The 12,833-nt window shown below is 37.2% G+C and overlaps 1 protein-coding gene across 4 annotated transcripts in view; it reads left to right on the plus strand.

The window, feature by feature from the left end:
* The first annotated feature begins 6,620 nt into the window (after positions 1 to 6,620).
* The window catches only part of PALLD (palladin, cytoskeletal associated protein), a 426,115-nt gene continuing 419,902 nt past the window's right edge, over positions 6,621 to 12,833 (plus strand). For all 4 annotated transcript variants that reach the window (XM_045880159.3, XM_045880160.3, XM_045880163.3 and 1 more), the window contains exon 1: positions 6,621 to 6,755. The gene's annotated coding sequence lies outside the window, so the exon portion shown is untranslated. The remainder of the gene's footprint in view (positions 6,756 to 12,833) is intronic.

Below are 12,833 nucleotides of genomic sequence, written 5' to 3' on the forward strand. Positions count from 1 at the left end.
ATAAGATATGTCATTCCATTTAAACCATTGTCCCATTCCTTATTGTTCATCCATAAGGAATCTGTTAGTATTCCAGCAGTCTTGAAAGGTTCCTCCTCTAAAACTATTTCTTTTCTCACAATCATCCTGGATATTTCACCATGCTAATTCCTCTACATAAACTCTATATCTGTTTTTCTAGTTCGACACACACACAGACACACACACACAATGCTGTTTTAATTGAAATTATATGACATTTGTAGATTATTTTTATGGATTTTATTACAAAATCAATTCTTCCCATTCTTTTCCCATCCCACAGAGTTTTGTGGGGGTTTTTTTAATTGAGAGTGGATGTTAAATTTTGTCCAAAGACCCATTAGCAATCTATGGAGATGGTCATATAGTTTTTGTCTTTGATATAAAACCCAACTGGTCATGCTATATTCTTCTTTTAATATACTATTGACTTCTATTTACTAATAAGTTTTCCAGATTTTATATTGCTATTCAAAACATCAATCTGTATTTTTCCTTCTTTATTCATTTTGATATCCATGTTACTCTGTCTTTATAAAGAAATATTAAAATTATTTTGCTTAAGTTCAACAAAAGCTGCTTTTGAAATTAATGATACTGGCCTGCAAGCCCAGAAGAATAAAACTTTTATACTTAGACCCTATAAACCAAGTTGAAAATGAGATTATTTCAGATTAAGTGTCATATCTAACTGTGCCCAAATACCCATATATAAACATGGATTATGGAATCTATTCTTATACTTCAACTCTACTTTTATTACTGTTATGATAAAATTTATTTTTCTCTATTCATTTTTGTGCACACAGACAAATTGGCAAAATCTCCAGTAGCAGAAGCATGTGATCAAAAGACCACCCACAGGCTTGGGCCACACATGTGCAGCAGATTTAACCACAGTTTATAAAATAAAACTCATGAGAGGGCGCCTGGGTGGCTCAGTGGGTTAAGCGACTGCCTTCGGCTCAGGTCATGATCCTGGAGTCCCGGGATCGAGTCCCGCATCGGGCTCCCTGCTCGGCAGGGAGTCTGCTTCTCCCTCTCCCACTCCCCGTTTGTGTTCCCTCTCTCGCTGTGTCTTTCTCTGTCAAATAAATAAATAAAATCTTAAAAAAATAAAATAAAATAAAACTCATGAGGGACAAATCTGAAGTTTACTGCTGTAGAGGTGGAAATAATGTTTAATCAAACAAGTCTTTGGGGGCATACCTGATTCTGGGGCATGTATCCAAGCCAGATACGAAGTAAGAGAAGGAAGTAGGAAGACCCCACGGTTTGAAGCACCCTTGTTCCTAGGATCACCAGATAGGCCAACAAGTGGCTCATTAGGATAATTCCGTATTAAACTGAACATTTTCTGCCTCAATTTTTAGTTTTTTTTAAATATTTTTATTTATTTATTTGACAGAGAGCACAAGCAGGGAGAGCAGCAGCAGAGGGAAAGGGAGAAGCAGGCCCCCTGCAGAGCAGGGAGCCTGACGCGGGGCTCAATCCCAGGACCCTGGGATCATGACCTGAGCCGAAGGCAACCGCTTAACTGACTGAGCCACACAGGCGCCCCATAGTTTGTTTCTTGATCAGATTTCTCAGTTACTATTTTATTTGCTGCCCCGTGATCTCTGTTTGCTGGTAGAGAGTGCCAGGAATGAGGGGGAGTAAAATGTTCAGAAGTGGGGGTAAGTAGGCCAGCTCCTTGAAAGTTGAATTTTCAGAGCTTCTGGGGCCACCAGGAGAGAAAAGGTTAAGGAAGGATGCATAAGCAAGTCTGCACACTCCTTTTCACACCCCTTTCATCAAAGAAATTTTTTTATCTTCACCTATTGTTTGTCTGAACAACAAGGGTCTGCATCTTCTAAAAGGAAACTCGTAAACCAGTGTACGAAAATACACTATGTCCTTAATTAACCTGAAACTGTAAGGCAGACTGGTAGATAATATGAAAGTAGAGTGATCTATAGCCTGGAAGTCTCGGTAAAGAAGAAAAGTCAGTGTAGTCACTGAGTGAGAGATCTGGAGGATGGAAGTTTACAGTTTTGAAAATGGAGCATGTCCAAGGATAGCTAATGGAATAAAGGTGTGTTAGAGAGCCTCCCAAGATGACCCCCAGTGATCTCACCAGTTGGTATACCCCTGTGAAGTTCCTTCCATGTTGAATAGTGCTGACTTGTATAACCAAGGAATATTGCAGAAAAGATGGAATGTGATCTCCAAGGCTAGGTCATAAAAGACATTGTGCCTTATATCTTGCTCTTTGTTGAATCATTAACTCTAGAGGAATCTAGCTGTTAGGATATAAGGAAACTCCAGCTATGATATGGAGAAGTCCACAGGACTCCTGCCAACAACAGCATTAACTTTCTAGGCACATGAGTGAGCCACCTTGGAAGTAGATCTTCCAGGTCCAGTCACACTTTCAGACAAAAGTAGCTATGAGCAACATCTCGATTGCAATCTCTTGATACTCTGATCCAGAATCACCTAGCTAAGACCCTACTGGTTCCTGACGCACAGAAACTGTGTGAAACAAATATTTGTTGTTTTAGGACATGAATTTTTTCAACAATTTGTTATGAAACACTAGGTAACTAATACATGATTTTGGGAGATGGAGCAGGTCAATTTATGCCCTCTGTAAGTAGAAGAACAGAGCCAAAGATCTATGCCACTTGTGGAGTAAATAAACAAATAGATGCTAACATCATCCAGAATGATGGAAGCATTTGGAGTGAAGAGAATCAAGAGCCCAACTAGATCCAAAGTCTTAATTCAAAAAAAAAAAAAAAAAAAAAGTGGATGGAAAATACACTTCAAATCAAGCACTTCAAAAGAGTGGGAATTTTTATAAGAAAAAAAGGTAATCTTTGGAAAGCTGAACTGAGACCTACTAAAGGCACTGACCCCACTACCCCACCTTGGTACACATAGAAACAGGCTCTAGGGGTAAATAATAAAAGTGCATGAGAAACTGTATTACTGTTTATGCACTAATCTCGTCCATAATAATAATTAAACCTGTTATAATAACTTAAGAGCCTTTGCCAAGAGTCTTTCCTAAGGAAAAGAAGGGTTTGGTTTTCAGATTCTTACAATATGTTTAAAACAAGCATGGTTTGGGGCGCCTGGGTGGCTCAGTCGGTTAAGCGGCTGCCTTCGGCTCAGGTCATCATCCCAGGGTCCTGGGATCAAGCCCCACGTCAGGCTCCCTGCTTGGTGGAGAGCCTGCTTCTTCCTCTCCCTCTCCCTGCTGTTCTGCCTACTTATGCTCTCTCTCTCTCTGTCAAATAAATAAAATCTTTAAAAAAAAAAGCATGGTTTGCTACACTCCTCATGATATATAAGAAACACATTTCTGTACCTTTTTGAATAAAATCCTATCTAACTTGGAGGCCTCTCAGGACCACAAGCTACGTTTTTGTACTTTTTCCTTCTTATGACTTCATCACTTCTCTGGTGTTATAGCAGGATCTAAGAAACCAGGCAATCCAGCGACATGTGGGAGAGGCCTCCCTCTGGTCACTAGACCAACATGCTCACTGCTGAGATTCATCGTGAGATTTATTGTTCTAGCCTCCATTAGAAAGTAGAGACCTCTACCTATTTCATTGCAGCCCCCGAGGCCATGATTCTTTTTTTTTTATTTTTAAAATATTTTATTTGTCTGTTTATTTTTTTTTTTTCCGAGGCCATGATTCTTAATGCTCAGTGCCCATGTGTCTTCACTCGGTGCCTGCTATGAATGGGTGCTTGTCCCAACCAGCATGAGCATCATCACCGCCAATCAGAGCCCACCACCACTCTGCCCTTCTAGGTTCTGAAAAACCAACTCTCTTCCAGGCTGGAACCAGAATCTTTTCCTAGAAGCACCAGCCCCCATTTCCCTGCAGATAATCCAACAGGTTTTTTTTTTTAATAATACATGTAAATCAATATCACCTTGAGAGATTTTACACCTGCAAATTTTAACTTTTTATGTCTATAAAAAGTTTCCTGTGACAAAGGAACACTAAATATAATAAAATTTGGGTATACTTCCTTTAAAAAGGAAGGGGAAACTTACATTTTCTTTTATTTGTGAATGATTCCACAATAAAAAAGAATGAATCACTATTTATAACACATAATTTTTGTTCTGTGCACTGAACATTTAATGCATTGCATGCCCATCTCTTCTCTTTTTAGGAACTGCAAGAATGTTTATCTTTCTGGTATTATTTTTTTATTAAGATATAATTGACATATAACATTGTATTAGTTTTAAGGGTATAACCTAACAATTTGATGTATGTATATGTTGTGAAATGATCACCACAATAAATCTAGTTAACATTCATCATCACACACAATTCTAATTTTTTTCTTGTGATAAGAACTTTTAAAATCAACTTTCTTAGCAATTTTCAAATATACAGTCTTTCAATAAGAGAAAAATACTAGCATGAATGTGCCTGTCCTCAACATACACTTTAGGTGGGATTATAAAATTAACCTGGGATATATAAAAGTTATTGCTAGATACATCCTGGTGTAGAGAAAAAATATATGTGGTTGCTCCTGCATAGTTTACTATTAATACAACAATAAAATCTTTTAAAACACTGAGATGAAGGGTGAGTTATATGTCTAGCACCCATTTATCTTAAAATTAATAATAACATTATATATTCATTGTACATATGTCATTTTTAACAACTTGCCTAGTTAATTTCAGCAGTTCTTTCTATAACTAAGGTAACGTTGTAAGAGGTTACAAGATTTTGATTCCTATAATCTCTTTATATTCAGTTTGCCTTAGGACACAACAGAGATTTTTGTTTAATTTTTGATTAAACATAAAAAGTAGAGATATCAATGTAACTGACACCCACACCAAGATATATCAAATGTTACCATTTTTTCCTATTCCCATTGTTGCTATTTTTTAGAAATATACCACTAGATACAGTTGAAGCCTCTGTCCCTTCTCTAACCCAACCCCCAGAAATTTCTTCCAGTGCCTCATCCTTTTCATCTGTTTTGTGTTCCTGAGACTGGAGATGGTGTGTTTTAAATTTCCCAGAGAATATACCTCCAGGCATGGGCAAGGGTAGTCTCCTAGCTGCCTGAAGTGGAAATGAGACAATAGGGTCTAACTGCTTCTTGGGGATTCTTCGAACCAATTACCTGTTTTCAGCTCCTACCTCACTCCCAGAAATAGTCAAAATTGCCAATTAAAGTTCTTTTCAAGGAGGGGCCTGGTGCCTACAATTCCTGAGCCTTTCTGGGACTTTGTGGGGCTAATCATTGCTTCTCATAGGCATGTCCTTCTGCAGACATTTAAGTTTTCTAATGTAGTTAGATCATTCATTTTTATGTTAACCATCTGCCAACAATTTTGTCCATTTCCAGCATCTACTGTCTTCTCTACCAATTTCTGTCCTTTTGGATTTTTACTATTATCTTACGGGATTTTAGTAAAAAGAAGGCAAATTCATCAGAGGGTTTTTCCCCAGAAATATAAATTTTAAAAACACTTATTAATAAATATAATGGCTGAAACAGCCCACAAAAGTATACAGTTTCAAAAACCATTTATAAAGGACCAGTTTTGCCCATAAAGAAGAGTGTAAGAGCAGACCTTCATAAGTTTTCTGCCATCAGAAGAAAAAAAACTTATTTAGAAAAGAAACTGGATCAACTATGATGGTATTATTTAGACAAAGGAAGACTCAGAACTTCATTTCCAAATTAACTTAACTGGGAGGTTTGTGATTATTTTTCCCCTTAGATTTTGCTCTGCTACCTGACCTTGGAACAGAAACACATTCTGTTCTTCTTAGTCCTATTTGTTATTTGGAAGCTCAGAATATTAGAATATGTTACAATGAGATGCTATAGAATAAGTAATAAAGTGTGAAACATTTTATTAGAACTGTAAGAGGGTTCATATATGTGCTGAACGATATTCAACATTTATTTCTTCAACAAATATTTGTTGGATACTCATAATGTGCTAGGTATTGAGCTTAGAACTCAGTGTTGCAGTGTTTATAAGATTCAGTCCCTGCATGTTTATGCCTACTTAATCCTACTATGGACTATGTCTTTAATACACATGATAGTCCTATAGTAACTTTTAATTAACAACTTGAAGTAAGAGAATGGTGGGACTCTCCACTTAATTTGACAGATGGCTAAATTTTTAAATAGTTAACTGGATTTACTATGTTAGGATACTCTACCATATGACTAAAAGTTAAATGCACAGAGCAGAAGATTATAATTAAAAAAAGAGCATTTCTTATAAGTGTCCTTTTTCTCCTTGGAATCACATACTGTACTTTTAATTGATTAAGAATATGTTAAAAGGGCAGGTGGTGGTTTCCAGCCACAAGGTCAGAATGTAGAGGGATGTGTGTAAATCCTATGTTTATTAGATCTATAAATATAGTTCTTACTACACTAAGTGCATTTAATTTCTAAGAACCCAGCCCTCAGAACTAGGGTTGCTCTCCAGCCCACTGCTGGAATTCCTGATCGTGGCAGTCTGCTGAAACATGAGTTCAGTTACCAAATATAGTTGAGTGGAGTAAGAGGACAGATGCAAGTCCGAGGCCACAGTTGCCTCAAAGTGACCAAGGACCAAGCAGTCTTTAATGAACAGGCAAGACCAACCTCCGCTCTCCCAGAAAAGAAGAAATGCTCATCTGAAACCCATCATCTTTTCAGAGTCTTCAGAGTGACCAAGGATTGAAAAGGTTTGTAAGATATTTCTTAATATACTAACTACTAGGGCAACATTTTTTCAACTTTTTTTAAAGCTAAAAATAAAATAGTTTGCCTGAAATTATAATACTATTTAGAAGATGCCTTGATTTTTCTTTTGTTTGGAGAGAAAAACTAATGGGAATTTTGTAGTCTTTCCAGAAGCAGATAATACATAAGATTTACCTTTATTTCTACCTCTGCCGTCAAAGAACTGAATTTTCTCTTATAATCTTAATCATGCTAAATTGGTGCTATCTATTCCAAAAGGATTAAATGTAGTTATGGAAGGAACATTTGTCAAGATTGTATATGTGTTATGTTTTACAGAAAATATGAACGCAGTTAATTTGAACCTCACCCATACTTAGGCTAAATACTGATGGCTTAAAGTTATGTACTTAGGTTTTAGTAACATTTTAAGTTGTTAACTATACTTCCAAAGGATTTTTAAAATCAGTTGAGATAGTAATAGCAGATATTTTAAATTATATCTATACATAAAGATTGCATGCTTATTTATAAAAAATATAAAGCTTGCTAGGGGAAACTACAGTCAAATTTAAACATCACAGTATGATTTTATATCATGTTGTTTTAAGTTACACATGAAATTGTCTTGAATCCAGTATATGAGGTTGATACAGTATGATTTGAGGCTCATATTACTTTTTTAACATTTGCTAAAAATACAAATCACCTTCTAATATGAATAATGTGACCATATATCAAGTCCATTTACCTGACAGTACTATGAAAAATCTGTTTGATCATGTATGTATAGAAATTACATAATAAATATCCTTTCCAATATTTTTTTCTCAAAAGAGCATGAATGCGCACCTCGAATATTCAGATTTTAAAAATCAGAGTCGGGCACCTGGGTGTCTCAGATGGTTAAGCGTCTGCCTTCGGCTCAGGTCATGGTCCCAGGGTCCTGGGATCGAGGGCCGCATCGGGCTCCCTGCTCCTTGGGAGCCTGCCTCTCCCTCTGCCTCTCTCTCTCTCTGTCTCTCATGAATAAATAAATAAAATCTTTAAAAAAAAAAAATCAGAGTCTATTTGACAAATTATTGGTAACAATAAACAAGGTTTAAGAGATTTATCCAGCCAATAAATGCTCTGTAAATATGTGATTACACATTCCTAGAATACAAATTAGTCCTCTCACATTCTAGTGTCTAATATGGATTAGGGTCTGTATCTTAGGGGCCTTATGTCAGTTCTGTCTGAGCTTCTCTGTGTTACTGCTAAAACTGAACATTGAAGGGGTCCTATAGCATACTTCATAATAGAGTAAGTATTTAGATTATACTAGACAGTTACAGCCATTTTAATTTCTTTACTTCATTGAAAAAAATGTATAGGGAAAACATTAGTCATTTCAAAAAATATGATGTGTTCCTAAAGATATACCAACTGAAATATATAAGGACAAGACAAAAGACTCCACTTCATTATTAATATGTGTGTGGAGGATATCAAAGGGTATTGTGATAACTGAGTTCCAGTCAGGAATTTCAGCTATCTGGAGTTAATGGCTATGTCCCAGCTAAATTCTAGCAAAGAAAACAAATATTGAGCGAAGTAACCCTGACTATAATTTGTAACTGTTATATTAGAGAATAGAGAAACAAATTTGGTAAATAATATTTAACTTGCATACTTTTGATATTAAAACTCATTTATTTTTTTTTTAAGATTTATTTATTTGAGAGAGAGAGAGTGAGCAAGAGAGAGAGCATGAGCAGGGGGAGAAGCAGACTCCCCTGATGAGCAGGGAGCCCAACATAGGGCTCAATCCCAGGGTCCTGAGATCATGAGCCAAGCCAAAAGCAGTCACTCAACTGACTGAGCCCCCCAGGTGTCCATAAAACTCATTTTTTAAAAACTTAAGTAAATCCATTCCAACCTAAGCCAGCTTGACTACACAAAATTCCTTTCCCAAGATACCTTTCCACAAACCCACAACTTTTTATATTCATTCAGATTTTGTCCTTTTTTTCTTTCTTTCTTATTCTGAATCAGTTGTTTTACTTTAGGACAAAATTATTTTTTCCCTTTACAAAACAATCTGTATACATCATACCTTCTCTTACCAAATACACATCCTACTTTGCTTGCATAGAGATGGTTCCCTTAATATTTCTAGTGGCTTTAATGACATATGCTAATTAGAATTCTTAACCCTTAGAATCCTTAATTTCTAGTAAAAACTAAGAAGTAAGTAATTGTGGATTATCTATTACACTAGCATTCTGTGGGTTGGCAAATTTATAAATACATTTTATGATTTCTAGAAGTATATTCTTCGTCATAGTAAATTTTTCAGTGTGGCACAAAGCATGTTTACTAATAGACCCAAATATTTTTAGTTTCTCTGTAAAAGGAGGTCAAAAGTGGATAAACCTATGTTCAGTTATTAATGTTTCAGTATTTTATTTGGAAGTGATCTGATATTCAATGCATATTCATCATTTAATTTATCTCAGTGTAATTTTAAGGTTTTAAGTTACATTAAAAAGATTTTTTTTTAGAGAGGGGAGGGGAGGGAGAGGGAGAGAGAGAATCTTAAGCAGGCCCCACACCCAGCACTAGCCTAGTACACTGAGACAACCCTGAGATCATGACCTGAGCTGAAATCAAGAGCCAGATGCTTAACCAACTGAGCCACCCAGGCACCCCTTTGGAAACTATTTTTAAGTAGACATACCATAAAGCATAATTATTGTTTATATAAACTTTTATCTTATATATTATAATTATATAATACTAGTTATTGTTGACAATTATGATTCAACAAGTAAATTAAATTTTCTTTATTCTTATGTTAATCCCCATACATTACATCATTAGTTTTAGATGTAGTGTTCCATGATTCATTGTTTGTGCATAACACCCAGTGCTCCATGCAGAATGTGCCCTCCTCAATACCCATCACCAGGCTAACCCATCCTCCCACCCCCCTCCCCTCTAGAACCCTCAGTTTGTTTTTCAGAGTCCATCGTCTCTCATGGTTCATCTACCCCTCCAATATCCCCCCCTTCATTCTTCCCCTCCTACTACCTTCTTCTTCTTTTTTTTTCTTAACATATATTGCATTATTTGTTTCAGAGGTACAGATCTGAGATTCAACAGTCTTGCACAATTCACAGCGCTTACCAGAGCACATACCCTCCCCAGTGTCCACCACCCAGTCACCCCCTCCCTCCCACCCCACCCCCCACTCCAGCAACCCTCAGTTTCTTTCCTGAGATTAAGAATTCCTCATATCAGTGAGGTCATATGATACATGTCTTTCTCTGTTTGACTTATTTCATTAAGCATAACACCTTCCAGTTCCATCCACGTCGATGCAAAAGGCAAGATCTCATTCTTTTTGATGGCTGCATAATATTCCATTGTGTATATATACCACTTCTTCTTTATCCATTCATCTGTCGATGGACATCTTGGCTCTTTCCACAGTTTGGCTATTGTGGACATTGCTGCTATAAACATCGGGGTGCACATACCCTTTCAGATCCCTACTTTTGTATCTTTGGGGTAAATACCCAGTAGTGCAATTGCTGGGTCATATGGTAGCTCTATTTTCAACTTTTTGAGGAACCTTCATACTGTTTTCCAGAGTGGCTTCACCAGCTTGCATTCCCACCAACAGTGGAGGAGGGTTCCCCTTTCTCCGCGTCCCCACCAACATCTGTCTTTTCCTGACTTGTTAATTTTACCCATTCTGACTGGTGTGAGGTGGTATCTCATGGAGGTTTTGATTTGGATTTCCCTGACGCCGAGCGATATTGAGCACTTTTTCATGTGTCTGTTGGCCATATGGATGTCCTCTTTGCAGAAATGTCTGTTCATGTCTTCTGCCCATTTCTTGATTGGATCCTTTGTTCTTTGGGTGTTGAGTTTGATGAGTTCTTTATAGATTTTGGATACTAGCCCTTTATCTGATATGTCATTTGCAAATATCTTCTCCCATTCTGTCAGTTGTCTTTTGGTTTTGTTGACTGTTTCCTTTGCTGTGCAAAAGCTTTTTATCTTGATGAAATCCCAATAGTTCATTTTTGCCCTTGCTTCCCTGGCCTTTGGCGATGTTTCTAGGAAGCAGTTGCTGCGGCTGAGGTCGAAGAGGTTGCTGCCTGTGTTCTCCTTTAGGATTTGGATGGACTCCTGTCTCACATTGAGGTCTTTCAACCATTTGGAGTCTATTTTTGTGTGTGGTGTAAGGAAATGGTCCAGTTTCATTCTTCTGCATGTGGCTGTCCGATTTTCCCAACACCATTTGTTGAAGAGACTGTCTTTGTTCCATTGGACATTCTTTCCTGCTTTGTCAAAAATTAGTTGACCCTAGAGTTGAGAGTCCATTTCATGGCTCTCTATTCTGTTCCATTGATCTATGTGCCTGTTTTTGTGCCAGTACCATACTGTCTTGATGATGACAGCTTTGTAATAGAGCTGGAAGTCCAGAATTGTGATGCCACCAGCTTTGCTTTTCTTTTTCAACATCCCACTGGCTATGCGGGGTCTTTTCTGGTTCCAGACGAATTTTAGGATTATTTGTTCCATTTCTTTGAAAAAAGTGGATGGTATTTTGATGGGGATTGCATTGAATGTGTAGATTGCTCTGTAGCATTGACATCTTCACAATATTTGTTCTTCCAATCCATGAGCATGGAACATTTTTCCATTTCTTTGTGTCTTCCTCAATTTCTTTCATGAGTATTTTACAATTTTCTGAGTACAGATCCTTTGCCTCTTTGGTTAGATTTATTCCTAGGTATCTTATGGTTTTGGGTGCGATTGTAAATGGGATCGACTCCTTAATTTCTCTTTCTTCTGTCTTGTTGTTGGTGTATAGAAATGCCACTGATTTCTGTGGATTGATTTTATATCCTGCCACTTTACTGAATTCCTGTATGAGTTCTAGCAGTTTTGGGTGGAGTCTTTGGGGTTTTCCACATAAAGTATCATATCATCAGCAAAGAGTGAGAGTTTGACTTCTTCTTTGCCGATTTGGATGCCTTTGATTTCTTTTTGTTGTCTGGTTGCTGTGGCTAGGACTTCCAATACTATGTTGAATAGCAGTGGTGATAGTGGACATCCCTGCCGTGTTCCTGACCTTAGGGGGAATGCTCTCAGTTTTTCCCCATTGAGAATGATATTTGCTGTAGTTTTTTTATATATGGCTTTTATGATATTGAGGTATGTACCCTCTATGCCTATACCCTCAAGAGTTTTGATCAAGAAAGGTTGCTATACTTTGTCAAATGCTTTTTCTACATCTATGTACATATGATTCTTGTTCTTTCTTTTGTTAATGTATTGTATCACGTTCATTGATTTGCGGATGTTGAACCAACCTTGCAGCCCACGGATAAATCCCACTTGGTCGTGGTGAATAATCCTTTTAATGTACTGTTGGATCCTATTGGCTAGTATTTTGGTGAGAATTTTTGCATCCATGTTCATCAGGGATATTGGTCTGTAATTCTCCTTTTTGATGGGGTCTTTGGTTTTGGGATCAAGGTAATGGTGGCCTCATAAAATGACTTTGGAAGTTTTCCTTCCATTTCTATTTTTTGGAACAGTTTCAGAAGAATAGGTATTAATTCTTCTTTAAATGTTTGGTAGAATTCCCCTGGGAAGCCATCTGGCCCTGGGCTTTTGTTTTTTGGGAGATTTTTGATGACTGCTTCAATTTCCTTAGTGGTTATAGGTCTGTTCAGGTTTTCTATTTCTTCCTGGTTCAGTTTTGGTAGTTGATACATCTCTAGGAATGCATCCATTTCTTCCAGGTTATCTAATTTGCTGGCATAGAGTTGCTCGTACTATGTTCTTATAATTGTTTGTATTTCTTTGGTGTTGGTTGTGATCTCTCCTCTTTCATTCATGATTTTGTTGATTTGTGTCATTTCTCTTTTCTTTTTTTTTTTTTAAAGATTTTATTTATTTATTTGACAGAGAGAATGAGAGAGAGAGCACATGAGAGGGGGGAGGGTCAGAGGGAGAAGCAGACTCCCTGCCGAGCAGGGAGCCCGATGCGGGACTCGATCCAGGGACTCCAGGAT

Source organism: Mirounga angustirostris, unplaced genomic scaffold (assembly GCF_029215605.1).
Source record: "Mirounga angustirostris isolate CCGP_5_RB_7025 unplaced genomic scaffold, mMirAng1.0.hap1 SCAF_2, whole genome shotgun sequence".
Lineage (NCBI taxonomy): Eukaryota > Metazoa > Chordata > Mammalia > Carnivora > Phocidae > Mirounga > Mirounga angustirostris.